Source organism: Furipterus horrens, unplaced genomic scaffold (genome assembly GCF_987537825.1).
Source record: "Furipterus horrens unplaced genomic scaffold, mFurHor1.1.pri manual_scaffold_4, whole genome shotgun sequence".
NCBI lineage: Eukaryota > Metazoa > Chordata > Mammalia > Chiroptera > Furipteridae > Furipterus > Furipterus horrens.
This window is the reverse complement of record NW_028327174.1, coordinates 37,555,535-37,572,582: the sequence shown is the minus strand read 5'-3', so window position 1 is coordinate 37,572,582 and position 17,048 is coordinate 37,555,535. Positions and strand designations below refer to the sequence as shown.

Genomic DNA, 17,048 nt, shown 5'->3' with positions numbered 1-17,048 from the left:
ATGACTTGGCAAAGTTAAATATATATGCTCCACAAGTAATGCCTCAATGGCAAAATAGTTTCAGACTGAGGTTTATCCCCAAGTATTTATTTAGGAACTACTATGTATCTACAGCAATGGTGAATTCAAGAGCAACTTGTGTTTCCATAAGCTCATAGTCTAACATAAAAAGGATGAAGATTTGAAACTCAAAATACATGTGGTTTAAAATCCAGTGTTGTAGCTACCTCCATGTGTAAATCAACACACTTAAGGAACCAGATGCTTAGAACCAAAATCAGGTACCCAGGCTCATTCACATACTCAAATGATGGAGGAGCTTGGGCATCCTGGATTCCCTCTTGAGGGAAGGTTTAAAGCTATTTTTTTAATATGTATACTGTTGCATCCTGTGGTAGCACTTGGTTGGCCTAAACATTCGTTCATATATATATTTTTTTGTAAGATGGCTCCAGTAGCACTCTATTGTCTTTAACTGTATTCAAAACAATTTTGTATTGTGACAGCTGTTATCAACATGCACTTAAAAAAAATCAAAATTGGTAAATTTTTATATAGCCATTTTAATATTAAACATGGAGGAAAATATGAAACATTTTCAGCATATTATGCTTTACTATTTCAAAAAACGTAAAAATGCAACTGAAATGCAAAAAAAAAAAGAGAAGGTACTGTGACTGACTGAACATGTCAAAAGAGATTTGCAAAGTTTTGTGCTGGAAATTTCTTGCTGGACGATGCTCCAATGTCAGGTAGACCAGTTGAAGTTGACAGCAATCAAATTGAGACATTGAGAAGAATCAATGTTATACCACATGGGACATAGCCAGGATACTCAAAGTATTCAAATCAATAAAGTTATTGGTGGAAATGAAAAATGTATCTCTTATTTTATGGAAAAAAATACGGACTTTTTGGCCAACCCAATATAATTCTTTGCAGAACAGTGATAGAGGAAGGGAGGAATCCTCAGCATGAAAACTATAGAGTTCCCACACTTATCCAATGCCTCCTTTTGGCTGAGTGGATACATTTCCAAATGCCCCTCATGAGTAGGTCCCTCTCCAGATGAGAACCACTGGACTGCGGGATATTCCACGAATGTCCTTTGTCTCGTTAACCCACTTTAGTTGTGAAGACCCACAGAGAGTCACATAAAGCAAAATCCCATTTGATTAAGAATGGCTGTGATTATCTATGCTTCTGAATTTCAAGGCAGGTCATTCCATTTTTGAGACAATTTCCAATGTTTAAAAAAATATATTAAAATTAGGCAGCTAGAACTTCTGGTCAAACATGTAGATTGAAGTCTCATATACCATAATCAAATCTTACAACAATCACAATAAAAGGATTAAAAACTCACAAGGACCACAAAAACAGGAAAGGAGACAACATTGGATATAAAGAGTAAGCCTGATCAAATCACTACCTGTTCAAAATGTCTTCCTACCTGAATTAGGAAAGTCTAAGGTGCATGCCAAGGCTACAGAACCTGCACAAAATACTGTCACCACTGCTATTCTCTGGTATTACCTCCTCCCTTCCTGCCATACTAGCCTTTTTGTTGTTTCTTATGCAGACTAAGCCAGTGCTCCTACTTCAGGTTCTTTGCATTTGAAGTCTCAGTGCTTGGATCACACTTCCCTTAGAAAATCTGCATACCTCCTTCCTTAACTCCTTCTTCAGGCTTCAGGACAAATGCTTGCCTCCTTATGGGAGAGACTTTCTCTAGACATGCCCTGTGAAATAGCACTTCTGTCACACTTTTCGCTCTCACCCTAATATTTTTCTTCAGAGCATTTATTGCCATTAGACATATTTCATCTTTTTATTTATCTGTCTCCTCCCTTAGAGCATAAGTTTTAAGAGGGAGGAACAAGATGATGTCCATTAATTGTCAATTTGGTCAAGAAATATCAGTAATTTTTTTCAAAAAAATGGAAAACACATATATGAAAGATAACTGACTTTATGGAGAAGAAAGAGAAAGTTGTTACCTAAGGATCTTCTGGTAGAATGTTAGCAGAAACCAAACAAGTCATAATACAGAACCGTAAACTTCTCAGAAACTGGAGGCACCAGATACTTCAGAGAAAGGGGGTGGATGGTAGATTTGAAATATAAAATGATGAGGATCAATTGAAATTCCTATAAGAGAAATTGGATCCCTAGTATTCTTTCTAAATTCATATAATCAGGTGATTAGCTCTCTTCAAGCTTGGAGTAAGAGTAGAAGTTTAGTCTTTAGAGAATTGAAATAGATACAGAAGGAAGAAGAAACCCAATTATCCAAGAGACGGACTAAGACAGATTCTTAGTACTGAAATATGTGAGAATCTATTTTGAAGAGGCCCCTCAAACTTCCTCCAAAATAAATAAAAAATAACCCACATCAAAGCATGCCATCATGGAATATCAGAATGACCATAAATGTTTCCTGGCAGAGAGACATTAAAAATAAGAAGGTTGGAAACTAATATAAAATAATATTGAATGTAAACTGTAAGTTAAAAATAAAATTTTAAAGATAAATTAATTTACTTTTCAAAATAAGAAGGTTGCATTATAAATATTAAAAATTAGAAATTGCAACAGATTTCTCACAACCATACTAGAAGCCAGAAAATACTTCAAAATTTTAAGGTATAATTCTAAACTCAATCAAGTTACCATTCAAATGTGAAGGTAAAGAAATTTTCATACATGAAAGCTATAATAGTAAGGATCTGGCTATTCTTTAGAATAAAAGTTACTTCGCTCATGTAAAAGTACAGGGTTATGCAGTTCAGGACTGGTATGGAGGCCTTGGCTCCATGAAGCCCTCAGGGACCCAGGCCTCTTACAACACCTTGCCCCGTCATCCCCAAATTTGGCTCATGTTCTCATAGTCCAAGGTGGCATCCTCAGAATATGGATGAAAATGATGCTTTACAGTATCTCTCATGGAAGGTCCATAGGAGATGCCACTTTGTGTTTTTGCTCCTAGCTCATTCTACATAATTTAGCCACAATAACCTCATATAACTGCTCAGGAGTCTGGGAAATGTAATATTCATTCTGGGCAGGTAGGTATGGGCTCAGCTCAGTACTCTAACTGTAAGAAAAGAGGAATGGAAATATTGGGAGCAACCAGCAGCTTCTCCCATGCAAGGACTCAAACAATATGCCTGGCCTAAATCTTTCTTAGGTAGCTACTAGAATATATACCCTGTTTCCCTGAAAGTAAGAGTGTCTTATATTAATTTTTGCTCCTAAAGATGCACTAGGTATTATTTTCAGGGGATGTCTTATTTTTCCATAAACAAGAATTCACATTTATTGTCGAACAAAAAATCAACACTTATTAATATACTGTAGTCATGTCATCACAAACATCAGCATAACCAGCTAAACTCTGAATTCCAAGAATTTGGGGGGAGCTGTAGCAATGACTGCCACTATGTCTTATTTTCAGGGGAGGCCTTATATTTCTAAGCTTGAAAAAAATTGCACTAGGTCTTAGTTTCGGGGGATGTCTTATTTTCAGGGAAACACGGTATGTACCGCTAAATCAAGGAAATAAACCAGAAAGGAGGAAGATGTGATCTCTATGACAAGGAGCTCCAATAGAAGAGAAAAAGCCCCAGAACAATGGCAAAGGAAATCCCAAGAGAGCAGCTACATTGAACATCCAGCAAGCAACCTGTTTATGTTGGAGCAGAGTAGCAGCGAATGACAGGGACGTTACTCAAAGGAGAAGAAAAGACTGATAAATTGCATCACGTGTTTGAGATTACATTCACAGCAATATTATAAATAGATTTTGATTTTTTCATTAATTATAGTTACCTCAAAAACAAAGAAACTAGAGAAAACCCAAACATGATACGTGTTACCTCTAAAGAAAACCAAAATGTCCTGCAATAAGGGAAATGCCATCATAGCCCAGCATAAGGCTCAGTGGTGAACAAAATGGAAAAACATAGACACTGACTATAACGTCACTCTGAGGAAAAGAGGAGGGAAATGTGAAGAGCGTGTGTGTACCTAAAATAAAAAAGCAGCATTCTTATCTTCCATATTTGGAAGTCGATGGATACATAATATTGAAATGTAAGAACAGAAAGGATATCACTATAAGTATGTTATTTAGAAATGCCAGAAGAAATAAATTAAAGAGTTACAGGAATATTTTTAGGGTCAGGATTTGGGTGAAGAGGAAATAGTGTGGGTAGCTACTATTTTCCATCATCATTCCTGCAGTACTCTTTGAGTTTTTAGATTATGTTACTACAGTACTTTCACCTAAAAGGAATAGAAGAAGGCGAGGCAAAGAAAGACGAGATGAAATTCAAAAGTTTTCTAATAAGGGTTCTTTGCAGATATTCTTTCCCTACCCCTGCCTGCAATAGTCCAAGTAGAGGTTTCTAAGGTTTAATTCCTTTTTCTCAAAACTCATAGCCCATTGGCAGAACTATTGTTATTAGGCCACTAACATTATTTGCGCACTCACTATGTGCCAGGATCGTTTAATTTAATCCTCAAAATCGTCCAGTAAATTAGGCAGTGTTAGTTCATGTACCGTACAGAGGAAAATAAAGCCTGAGCAGCTTACTTAACTTTCCCAAGGTTGTATGGCAAGTTAAAAAAAATTCAATAAAGCAACAAAATTCAAAAGAGCAACTCATTTAGGGGTCTCTTAGTCTGACCTGCAAATATAATTTATCCTTTAATAACTCCAGTAAACTTACTGCAAATGCAATTTAGAAATTTGCAGCACTTTTAATCTGATCAGACACCCAAGAAATCTCCAACAGACAGCCTCAGGCCAGATGTGCGGCACCCCAGATTTTGGTCTCCTCTGAATGGAGTATGCCAAGAGCACTAAATGATATATGATGTCAGTGCTTTCATAATGTAAATATCACACGGAGACTTTGGGGTTCCATCGATAAAAGTTCAAATCTGTAAGGGCTTTAGTGAAAAGTCAAATTATACAGCTGCCACCTCTCTGCCGTGCTGAACAAGATGCTCATCTAAGAGGTCAAAGAAGTAGCAGAGATGAGAGAATGAAGGAAGAAAGGGAAATATCCAGTTTGCTTTTCCACTCTTCGCCCTTTTCCAGCCAGTGTTGAAAAGCTCTAAGCTCATTTCCTTTTGACCAGCTTCTCCGAGCAGAATAACAAAGTGGGAAATATTAATATTTTTAGTGCCTTTCCATTCCATTCTAATTTTTTTAGTGTCTTTCCATGGGTTTTGGATGTCCCAATTGTTTTGACCCTCTTTTCTCTCATAAAAGATGTACTTTTCCAGTGTTTCCTCTTAGATTATTATAAGGTTATGGGAAACAAACACTGGCGGTCCCATGACTTTGGCTTAACGTGCCAACAAGGCTTTGAACAGGGCTTTCCTGGGGACTCTCTGAGCTATTACCACCACCCCCCTAACGGCAGTGATATATCTTTGTTCAAAGAAAATGGCAATTTGACAATTTGAACAGAGGAGAGAGTGGGTAGGATAGTACATACGCAGAAACAGAAAGCTTCTGATATAGATAAATTCGGTACTTTAAAGTATAATGGTGAATACTGAGAGACGAACAGGCTTTTTGGAGGAAGATGAGGAATTCAATTTTGATGAAGTTGAGTTAGAAATCTGACAAACACCCAAATGAAGATGTTCAATAGGCCATTGTCCTGTTAGGGCATTGTGGTTGCAGAATTCTGAAGGTACCACTGAATCCAAACTAGGAGGACAGTGCTGAGAACAGTTTCAGTCTTATTCAGGGTGTGGTCCCATAGTCTGGACCAAAAAGACTGTTTTTCCAGACATCAAGGGATAAACGGAAATAGCTCAATCCACTGTTTTAGTTTCACTGCCTCCTTCTACCCTTCAGAGCTATCCCTTCTAATTATCCTCATCTGTTTCTGCTTTAATTGCTTTTCTGGCTCACTGTTTACCCCGGCCTGGGGCTTGCAGATACCATGCTGCCACTCCCCATTCCTGTGCCCGCAGAAGACATTGCTGATCGGACAAGGCTCTCCTCCCATTGAGTGCAGGTGATCAACAATGCGTCTCTCACTGGTGTTCCCAGCAGCAACCAACCAATAGCACTGGCACAAGAGGTGAAACCCACCTCTCTCCATGGTCCTTGCCTCGGCTGATTCTCTAATACGAAGCCAATGATTTGGGTTTTCCTTGAGATCTTTTTTTCCTCTCATTTTCTAAACATCCCTACACAATTTTTCATATTTCAGCTCCTCCTTGGTTACCAGTCATTATCTGGGGCCTCTAACTTCCAAACCTAGACCGCAAATTTAACAAACTAAAATTATGGAAGTGCAGTGGAAAAGGCATGAGCTGCGAACTCAGATGTGGATTCAAATCCTTGCTCTATTACTTGCAAACCATGTGGCTTGAAAATGTTACCTGACCTCTCTGAATCTCTCCTTCCACAGCTGCAACATGATAAAACTGATATCTACCTTGCAGGATTGTTTGGAGCCTAGCTAATTTACATAAAATGGGGTACATTGTATTGTACTTGGTCAATAAATATTTATTTTTATTTTCATGACCCTTCTCTACTTCATGCATCTCTTCTGGAAGACCTTAAGTTCCTTGAGAACTAACTGTGTGCGTTTTTTTATTTTTGTATCTCTCACAGTGCCTAGCACAATATAGGTCTTCGATATGTCCTCAATATTCTTATATAAATGAATCAATTATTTGATGATTTTTGCAAGGGGGTGGGATAGAGATCTACTGTTTTTATTTTAAAGAAACCATGGTATATAATAGCATAGAAGGCAAGTGATTGTCTTAAAAATAAAAGCTAGCATTTTTTGAGTGTTCACTGATGCCAGAACCTCTGGTGAGTACTTCACTTGAATTACTCATTCCATCCTCACAATAGGCCCATGAAGAGGATGCTATTATTACTCCCACTAAACAGATAAAGTAATTGAGGCAGAGGAAGGATAAGGTACTTGTCCAAGGTCACCCAGCTAGTAAGCAGTGGCATAGGGATTCAAGATTCAACCATTCGGTTTCAAGAACCTAATTCAACTTTGTGCTGTACATTTGGGAAACTTGAAAAAAAATTCTGCTTTTGGCTGGCCTCTTCAGGTTTTGCCCCTAACCCTTTGTATTCACATTTGGTGGTAGATAGGTCTACTTCCGTAACAAAGTTGGAGAAGCTGTGCCTAAGGTAATCTAAGCACTAACGTCCAAGCTCAAGCAACTTCCTATTAGTAGACACACAATTTCTAACATTCAAAATAGATTTAGAAAATTTTCTCAAAACAGAACCAAACACTTACTTCAAATAAGGAAGCCACACTAGTTTGCTAGAAACACTATCACGTTCCTTGTTCCCTAGGTCTAATCGAAAAGTTGTTTCTAAGCATACACTGATGTCATTATCTATTTTAAGATTTCATTTCTCCATCTTCATATGCAAATCTATCCACCTTTACCTGTGTTTTCTGCATGCTGATGAGTGCACCTGGAGTTGTGACACAGGAGGTTAAGCAGGTAGGGGCTGCAGTGGGCGGTGAAGTTGGGACGTGCAAAGAGATAAACAGAAAATGAGGTTTCACACCCCCCACACACAAGCCTGCCTTTCTTTCTCTTTGCTGCTTACTTCCTGCAGGGGAGATTTCCCTCCGGGGAATCTATGCAAACAGGCCCCTTCTCCCACTTATGTGCACCAAAAATGATCTAATCATGTACCTACATTTAGCGGATTTGGAGGAGAGGTCTTAAATAGTCCCATAATCCATTCAAAACACCTCATGAATTATTTGAGGGGTAGCTATAGTTTTTACTTCATCTTGACAATATTTCTTAATCTTCATCTCTTGCTTTGCTGCAGATTTTTTAAAGTATTTGATGTTTAAGCAAGGAGAAGGGAACAGATAGTAACTGAGCAGAAATGTCAAGCTCCAACCAGTGGAGAACTTAACCTCTTCACTGCCACTAATCAAAACACCAGCCTTAAAGATAAAAGCACAGAACTCACATCTTCGCTGGCTAAGCTATAGATGCTTAGCTCTTGTCCAGGGTGGGAAAGGTGAAGGATATCTAGAGGCAAGGCCAAGATAAAGGGTAGAGTGGTGCTAGAGTAGAAAGGGCAGAAGACTGAGAATCAGATGTACTAGGCCTTTCTCCTCCCCAGTAACTAAAATATGACCATGAAAAATTCACTTCCTCTTTTGACCTTGATTTCCTCATTAGTAAAATACTAATCATAGCTAATGTTTAAGGAGAGCTCACTGAAGGTATGAGGCACTGTTCTACTCTCAAATGTATTAACTCATTTAATGTATATAACAGCACTATGATGTTGGTACTAATAAGATCTTCATTTTTTTTCAAATAAGAAAAGTAAGGGACAAAGAAGTTGAATAACTTGCTCAGGGTCTCAAAGCTCCCAAGGCATAGAGTCAGAGTTCTCACCCAGGCAGTCTGCATCCAGAGTCCATGATACACTTGCATATCTAAGACCCTTTGAAGTTCTACATTTGTATTTTACCCTAAAGTGTCCTCCCTACCACCACTGCCAAAATCATTTTCAAACTCACATATCTAAAAGGGTTCACTCATATGTGGCATCTATAGACCAAAATAAGCAAACTAGAAACAGACTCATGACGCAGAGAAAAACTAAGGATTGCCGGAAGGCAGGGTGGTTGGAAGGTTAGGGTGCTGGGTGAAAAAGCTGAAGGGATTAAGAAATACAGATTGGTAGTCACAAATTAGTCACAGAGCTGAAAATCACAGCATAGGGAACACAGTACATACATTGTAGTAATTATGTGTGGGACCAGGTGGGTACTGGAAATATCGGGGAACCACTCTGTGAAGTACATGATTGCCTAACCACTGTGCTGTAAACCTGAAACTAATACAGAATGATGTTGAATGTAAACTATATTTGAAAAATTAACAAAAAATTAAAATAAAAAGATAAAAGAGTTTTAAAGGCATGCTTTAGAGTTACAGAACTGTTCGGAACAAAAAAAAAATCAAAAAGTTTACTAAGGTTATTCAGATTTGCATTTCATTAAAAAATTTATAGTTTTCATGTATAACCTATTTCCTTTGTTTGGAGCTTATCAATTTTACATAGTTATAACAGGTCAACTTTTATTATAACTGAGAAATGAGAAAATTAAAAGTAATACTTATAACATTGACTAAATTTTTAAAAAATATTCATGTACATACTCATTTATGAGAGAGAATAATAATAACTAACTTTTTAGAAGCCTTAAGTTGATTGTTACACTTTTCAGAGTACTTTATATGGGCTATCTCATTTAAATCTCACTAATTCATAAAATGACAGTTTTATGAAATATTATCCCATTTTCCAGAGGGGTAAAATAACTGGTACATAGTCACACAATTTAGCAATAACCTTGGGATTTAATCCAGTCACAGTCTTGCTCCAAAGCCCTTTTACTTATTACTTAACTTCTCTATGTGGAAGGAAAGTGAAATAATGAAAGATGGGTTTTGGAGGAAGGTAAATACTGGAGTCTGAGGAGTGATGTATTAAGTGTTTTAAAACCTGCTCAAAGGTTTAGAATGGCAAACTTAAGACATGAAAAGAACCAGTCCATAATGACTACTGATCTTTGCCAATTTAAGCATATCATTAGCATTAAAATTAATTTTCCATTATCTATGTCATCTAGGACTTGGAAGAACACAAGGAATTCTAATTCTCAGAAGAAACTCAGACCTCATTTTAGTCAGTAGTTTCAGCCTTTTCCCTGACCAGACATTTTACAGAACCAGCCCAGTTATTACAGTTTGTAAAATAGAATGTGATGGAATTTTGTTAGTTCTTTTTTCCCCTCTGATTTATGCTGCAGTATAAGGTAAACTTGAAGTGGATTAAAATCTGTTTGAAGAAAGAATTGTAGGGGAGAATCATGCCCTGTACCTGAATACTATTTCAGATGAATAACCAATTATTATTAATTTAATTGTTAGCCAAAATTCTTCTGAAATATGTAACATAAAAGATACTGGGTAACCATATTTTTATTTTCAAATTTCTGTTGTAAGATATGGCCCATTGGACAAGTCTGAAGGCCGGTTACAAAGCTCTCAGAGTAAGAGACAAACCAAGTACATAGCAGCAAGTACAAGAAAATCAAGATAGGGTAGCCTTTTCTTTATCTAAAAAACCACAAGGTTTTACTTTCTTCTGAAATACTTCATATTACCCACCATAGAAGCATGTTTCATGGTCATTACAGCAAGAAAAAGGTCAGGGTATTCCCTGCAGAAATGTAAATATGCATTACTTGAGATACTTGGGTATCTTCTTTATAAGCATGAAGCAATGGGAAAGGATTTGTTATGTTTTTTAATCTGATGCTTCCATCAATTTCTTGCTATAAACATATGATGTGCTTTAGCAAATTAACATTTAAACACGGGGTTCATATCCTTTTTTGGTTTGTTTTATGGCCACAAAGAAAACCCACCTTTTCTTAGCTTTCAGTAGCATGAATCACAGACCTGTTATTTCCTCCTTCCCATCTACATTTTACAATTTTCAGACAAATAGCACTGTCTCCAGAAAGCAGTCATTTCATTTCTGCCAGTTATGTCCTTTGTTGTTTCTACTTGACTTCCTAGAACTATATAACTAAAAGGAACATTGAGTGATCATCTGGTCCAACCACCCCACGATGACATTTTTACAGCATGCATGTAATGAATAGATAAGAGATCCCCTTAACATATGGTTCCCTTCCAGTAAGATAACTATGTACTTCATCAACCAACAAGTATTTAGACTTTACAAGGATCATTAAAACAATGACAGGAAAAAACATTTTAACAGTTTTCTTATCTATAATATATGGGATGGTGCTACCTACCTTGCAGTGTCGACGAGTTTTGCATAGAAGTTCATTGAAACCATTCAGCACAATTAGCTTGTTCTGCAGATAAGGAAACTCAAGTTAGAGAGGTTAAGCAGCATCATTAAATTATTGTGTTAAAGTCACAACGTTGTTAAGTGGCAAAGTCTTTATCTTGGGTCTTCGAATCTCAAGATTTTTCTTCTGATTCCCTGTTGGTGGTGAATTTTTATTTCCTGCCTCTGGATACCTTATATCCATTCTCATTTTAAGTAGGTATTCTTATTTTTATTTCACAGGTGAGGAAACTTTAACGTAGAGCAAATGGTTTGTATCTGGGCATTTGGCTGGAGAGGCAGGCCAGGTCTTCAACAACTCACTTCTGATCCCAAACTCAGTGCCTTCCAGTACAGCATCACGGTTTCCAGAGTTTACAGTCTTGCTTGGGAACCCACATAAACACATGGGAAACAAAGAAAACTTAAGTCTTAAAGCTCTACAGTACTACTTACAGCTCAATGGGAGACCAGGGTCCATCTATGGTTTTTTGAATAGTTGTCATACTGTCTCCATTCTTACCAGTTCTCTTGTCATTTTTCTGAACTCGACCTCATTAAACCTTTCCATTTCCCCATACCAACTTAGTCAATGTGCTTGCTTTCTCTTGAACTCCATTTGACTTGTGCATTAAATACTTTCAAGTACAAGTACTACATTCCTTTCATCTTTAAACATGGTTATCTTCATAAATGTTCAAATTTGCTTAGAACTATTTCTCTTTTTGTTAATTTAAGAGACAGATTGCTCATTATTACACTGGGTTTACATGTTCATACAGATTGTTAAATACCTTCCACGTTATTCCCCAGCTCCTGTGGCTGTGCTGAGAGTTCTCAATGACTCAACTTTCACAGTGTGCCAAATACTGTAGCTGTGAGCAATTCTCCTGCAGTTCCTGTGTCCTGCCTTTGCCTTCTACTGAAAAGCACAACTGTGGTGGCCTGTCTTATCTTGGATTATTGTTATTTCTCTAATCTTTGGTCTGGCAGAAGGCCACGTTCATTCTCTAAGGCTGTCTTGTGTTATTCCTCATGGTAAAGTCAAGGCAAGTGAAGAAGTAAGTACCTTGAGCAGCATACAAGCTGTGAGCCATGCTATCTAGGCTTGATGCTCAGCTCTGTCAATGCTGTGTGGCCATTGCTTAGCTACTCTGTGCCTCAGTTTCCTTGTTGGGAAAATGGAGATAATAATTGTAGCAACTTCCTAGGATTATTGTGACAATGAAATGAATCAGTGAGCATAGAATGTTTGAACACATGCGCGCTCAATACCTGTCATGTATGGTATCCCATTTTAAGTTAATCAGCAGAATGTGGCTGGCAAAATGTAGGGAAGGTGATGTATTATGTTTTAGTTTGCTGAACTCTCAAAATAACCTGAAAGACCAGTGTGATTATCCTCATTTATGATGAAGAAGGTGAGGTATAGAGAACAACAAATTTGCTCAAGTTAATATGGTTAGAAAAAGAAATCAAACTCAGATCAGTTTGATTTTTGTATACCAAATAATGATAGCAATAGCTGTTATTTATTCAGTGTTTATGAGATGCCAGGAACTGGGCTCCTTTGTCCCTCGTAACGGACTTTTAAAATAAGCACTAGTATGAGATTCATTTTATGGTTCAATAAACTGAGGCTTCATAGTCCAAGTAACCTGAAAAATAAGTCAAACTAAATGATTCAAAATACAAAGTTTTTCTGATAAGAGGGGTTTCTCAAAATTAAAAGGTTAAAATTGAGCAAACTCAGTAGTTTTCTTTTTGGCAAATTAGTGCTCTTTAATGGAGCAAAACATAATGGTTAAAAGAAAAACCTCTAATGGAGGATTAAATGTAAGACTATTTTAATATCTCTTTAATAATAAGTCACATACAATTTAATACATTTCTAAGTGAAGCCTGAAAGAACTGAGTACTTCCTCTTCTAGATTAGTCCATAAGCTGTATTTCATCAAATGTAAGACACATTTTTTTTCAAATTTTTATATCTGAAACTAAGATTCTTATTAAATTATAATTGGGAAAGTTTTCTTTAGTGACAAAAGATAATAGTGTTTCTTACAGTCAATGACTTCTTAAGATTCAATGAAACCTGGTATTTTATATATTCTCTATTTTGTGATCTCTTTATTATAGCCTTCAAGGTAGGTTTTATTTAATAGCAAGCAAGCTCCTTACTTGGGCTTAAGTAAGGAATGAGAACATTTAACAAAAACACCTTTTTATTCATAGTGCTCCATATTTCATGTAGCTACAATAAATCACAAGCTGATTCCTCATGGAGGGAAATACGTGAAGGGATTTCCCTGAACAGATTTAGGCTGATTCTGTACAAGGAAAAGGGTAACCACATGAGAAAATTGGCATGCTGGTTGAATATTTCTCTTCTCAAAGATTTCCTCAGGCTTCGTAAAGTCGCAGTTCAAACATTTTAACCTCTTAATTTTGAATGATACTAATTACTCTCAAAATTCCCCTGTATACTCTTTGTCTTAAATCCTTTTTCTGTGACCCTGATTTCTTTCCAATTCCCATCCCCAGTTTAATTTGAAGTTTTTATTCATCCCTTGAAGGCAACAGTTTTAAGGACTTTTCCTCTCTCATTTGTTTGAAATGAATATTGCATCACACCAGGCTCCCCAGAAAATTATTCTTTTGTTATAAATTTCTATCAGTGTTTGTTTTTATTTTTAATTTTTTGTAAGATTAAGATAAAATACATTCTTAGTCTAGTCTTTTCTCCTCTTCGGTAATATCCAACTATATTCAGAGTAGGTAAATGGTATAAAGAATCTTATTTTAAGTCATTGAAAAATAGATTTTCAAACTCATAGAATGTATAACATGAAGAGTGAACTCTAATATTAACTATGGACTTTAGTTATTAATAATGTATCAACATTAGTTCATCGATCATCACAATGTACCACACTAATACAAAATGTAAATAAGAGGGAAAATTCTGGGGGGCAAGAGGGAGGAGGATTCTCTGTACTTCCTGATCATTTTTTCTGTGAATTTAAAAATGCTCTGAAAAAAATCTGTTAATTTTAATTAGGCAATTTTCCCAAATTAAGAAAGTAATATGGCCCATGGCTTTATGGCTTTTAAATTCAATCTCCTTAGTTACCTTCAAGGAGCTGGCTCAGACCTGGTCAACCTGGAAGAGCGCTTATATTTTTCCAGGAAATGACCAGGAAACACTGAAAGAAGAAGACAAAGCTGGTGATTCAAGGTACAGCACACGTCCTTTCCTCATGGAGCTAATGCTGATGCAGCACTCGATGATTTTAGATGGGTTTACAATAGCTTAATAGCTGAGCTTCATAATACTCCTGGGAGGTAGGTGGTCAGTAAATACCTTGGTTAGCAGTTTCATTTGTACAACATGATGCCCAAAATAGCTAATGACATAACCCAAGGTAGCAGTGAGTCAGGGAGTAGGGAGGAAAGTGGACATGGGAACATCTCCTCAATGCCTTACTGTCTCACTGGCCTTTGCCAGCTCAGCATGTTGTCAGGAGTGTAACCATTAAAGGTCTGTTTGTAATGGCGTAGCTATTTACAAGGTAAGGAGGGCTGAGTCTGAGATGACAGGACTCTGCAGCCCTGTGCCTTTTGTCAGCATAAATTGCACATGCCAATCCCCTGAGCCTAATACTAGTAGAGAGGAGGTGCCCAGAAATCCCCATGGCAACAGCTTCCCCAGAGGTGAAAAACAAAGTGGAAATTAATGGGAAAACTTCCACACTTCTTTAACAATGAGAGTGCTACTATCCCTCTACTCATGGTCAAAACAAGAACAGGCACCTGTTCCAACTGTTGGCCTCTAGAATTGTTCAGAGTTTCAGTGGTGCAGATGGAGTCCTGCAGAATGAAACTGATGGAGTTTTCAGGGATTCTCTTTCATAACCATAACAGTTTAGTTCTAGATGTGTGTGCATTTTAGAATCTAGAACTCTAGAGGCTTTTAGAATGAAGGTTTTATACATTTTTTAAAAGTTGTGGTGCAAGGTATTCAGTGCTGTTCTACACTGGAAACCACTTATTTCAGAGAGAAATCAGACAGTAAGGGGAAAGAAGTACAGGTGGGTAAGTTTTGCCTTTATCACATTTGGAGGATACCTGTTTTAACTTTTTTTCCAAAGCTGGTGAAGCAGAGGAAAGTAAAGGATATTGGTCTTTATATTACCTGCACATTGGTCTTTTAGGGGGAATAGAAAACTAATGTAGAGTGGTATAAATAAATGAAATGTTAAATGTGAGTGAATTAATTAACGAAGGAACATTGAATTTGGAGAAAGATCCACACTGAAGTCTGCCAAAAGAAGTGCTTATGGTTAAAAAAAAAAAAAAAAGAAAGAAAAATACCATATGATATCACCTAATACAGGAAACTAAAGAACAACACAAACAAAGGAACTAAATAGAACAAAGAGCAGAATAGCAGTCAATAGGGGGGAGGGGAGAGGGAGAGAAGGGGGTAAGTAAGGGAAGGGTTTAGTCAAAGAACCCGTATAAATGACTCATGGACATGGACAACGGGGAGAGATATGATTGTGGGAGAGGGGGTGGGTTGGGTGGGGGAGAGAAATTAGGGGAAAAGGGGACAACTGTAATTGAAAAACCAAAATAAAAAAAAAAAAAAAAAAAAAAAAAGGTCAGGCAGATACCCCATAAATTCTTGTATTTTAAAAAAATAAAAATTTTTAAATAAAATAAAAATTAAAATTTTTTTTCTGGGAACTGAACAGAAAAGTTTACATGAGATTATTTTGTGTGGAATAATATTGGCTTTACATTCCATCAAACAATTATTTATTGAGCATCTGCTATGTACATGGATACACCTATGTGTTATAGTGGATACAGATAATTTATGCATAAAAATTATCAAGGTATATATAAATGAGTAAAGTAAAATTTTTCTACATATAAAAAATTAAAAACTATAACTAAAGAACCCATTTATTATAGTATTAAATTTTAGTAGATTCTTGTTTTTGGATTAGTTAATGATGATCACTCATTTACAAGATGTATAAAAGATGAAAACTTCAATTTTCTTCTTCTTAATTAAGTGCCTTATCACAATATTATAGCTACATAAACTTTTAAAAACCAGAGTAGTCAGCAACTAAAATCTGAAAAACACATAATTACCAAGATACTTCTATGTTATTTAGTGATTTTTTAAAATAAAATATTTGAGGGATCTCTTGACACAGTTTTATATCTTTTTATTTCACCTATACAATGAGATCTATATTATTTAAGTTTTTGTTGCAAAATTATTTCTGTTACAAGTAAGAAATCTCTAAATCCTGAAATTGGATGTTGCAACTTTTTCCTTATATGAAGGGAAGAAACAATTTTATAAGTGTTTTATAATTAAAACAGCAACATATTTTGGAAATTTTTAAAAAAAGGAAAACAATGTCTATGCTACTTCACTGAGCCACATAATGGTTAAAACTAATGATACATTATTTTTCAGTCAAAAGCTAAACATAACATCACCATTTTCAAATCTAGAGAACCATTTTCATTAATCAAGGAAAAACATTATTGTAATTATTTGAAATAAAAATTTTCTATTCATGATTTTTTAAATAAGAACAGAAAAATTACTAAGAATGAGTGACTAAAAAAGAGTAAATGTTCAAAATGATTAGTTAAGATTTTTCTCATAATAGAAATCTTTATTTCCTTAATTTACTTCATTGTTAAAGTCCTTTTAAAAAGAATCTTCTTTAAAGTCCCAGCATTTTGGAAGCTACAGCAAAGCAGATGCTTGAAAGCATTTCAGTTTCGTTTAATTTGAACTGTACATGATGTGTGATATTTTTTCTTTTCTAGTCTGAAACACAAAAAGTACTAGAAACCCTTTGTTATCAGTATACATCAGAATATGAAGAAATTTTAGGCATAAAATATGTTTTGGAAAAAGAATAAACAAGTTCTGCCAGTCACAACAAGCCAAAGAATTTAGAACTATAATATTTCTGATGTTATTAGTAAATGGGGAAGAGCGTGGAGTGGGGGAACCATAATCAAAATGTTTGCAATACACCAAAAAGACAAAGGAGGATATTTAAAGAAATGTCAAATTTGCACGGCC

At 36.0% G+C, this 17,048-nt stretch overlaps 1 protein-coding gene across 1 annotated transcript in view; it reads right to left on the bottom strand.

The window, feature by feature from the left end:
• The window catches only part of CCDC91 (coiled-coil domain containing 91), a 458,769-nt gene that overhangs the window by 339,398 nt on the left and 102,323 nt on the right, over positions 1-17,048 (bottom strand). The window contains exon 2 of the mRNA XM_090275502.1: positions 10,887-10,949. The gene's annotated coding sequence lies outside the window, so the exon portion shown is untranslated. The remainder of the gene's footprint in view (positions 1-10,886; positions 10,950-17,048) is intronic.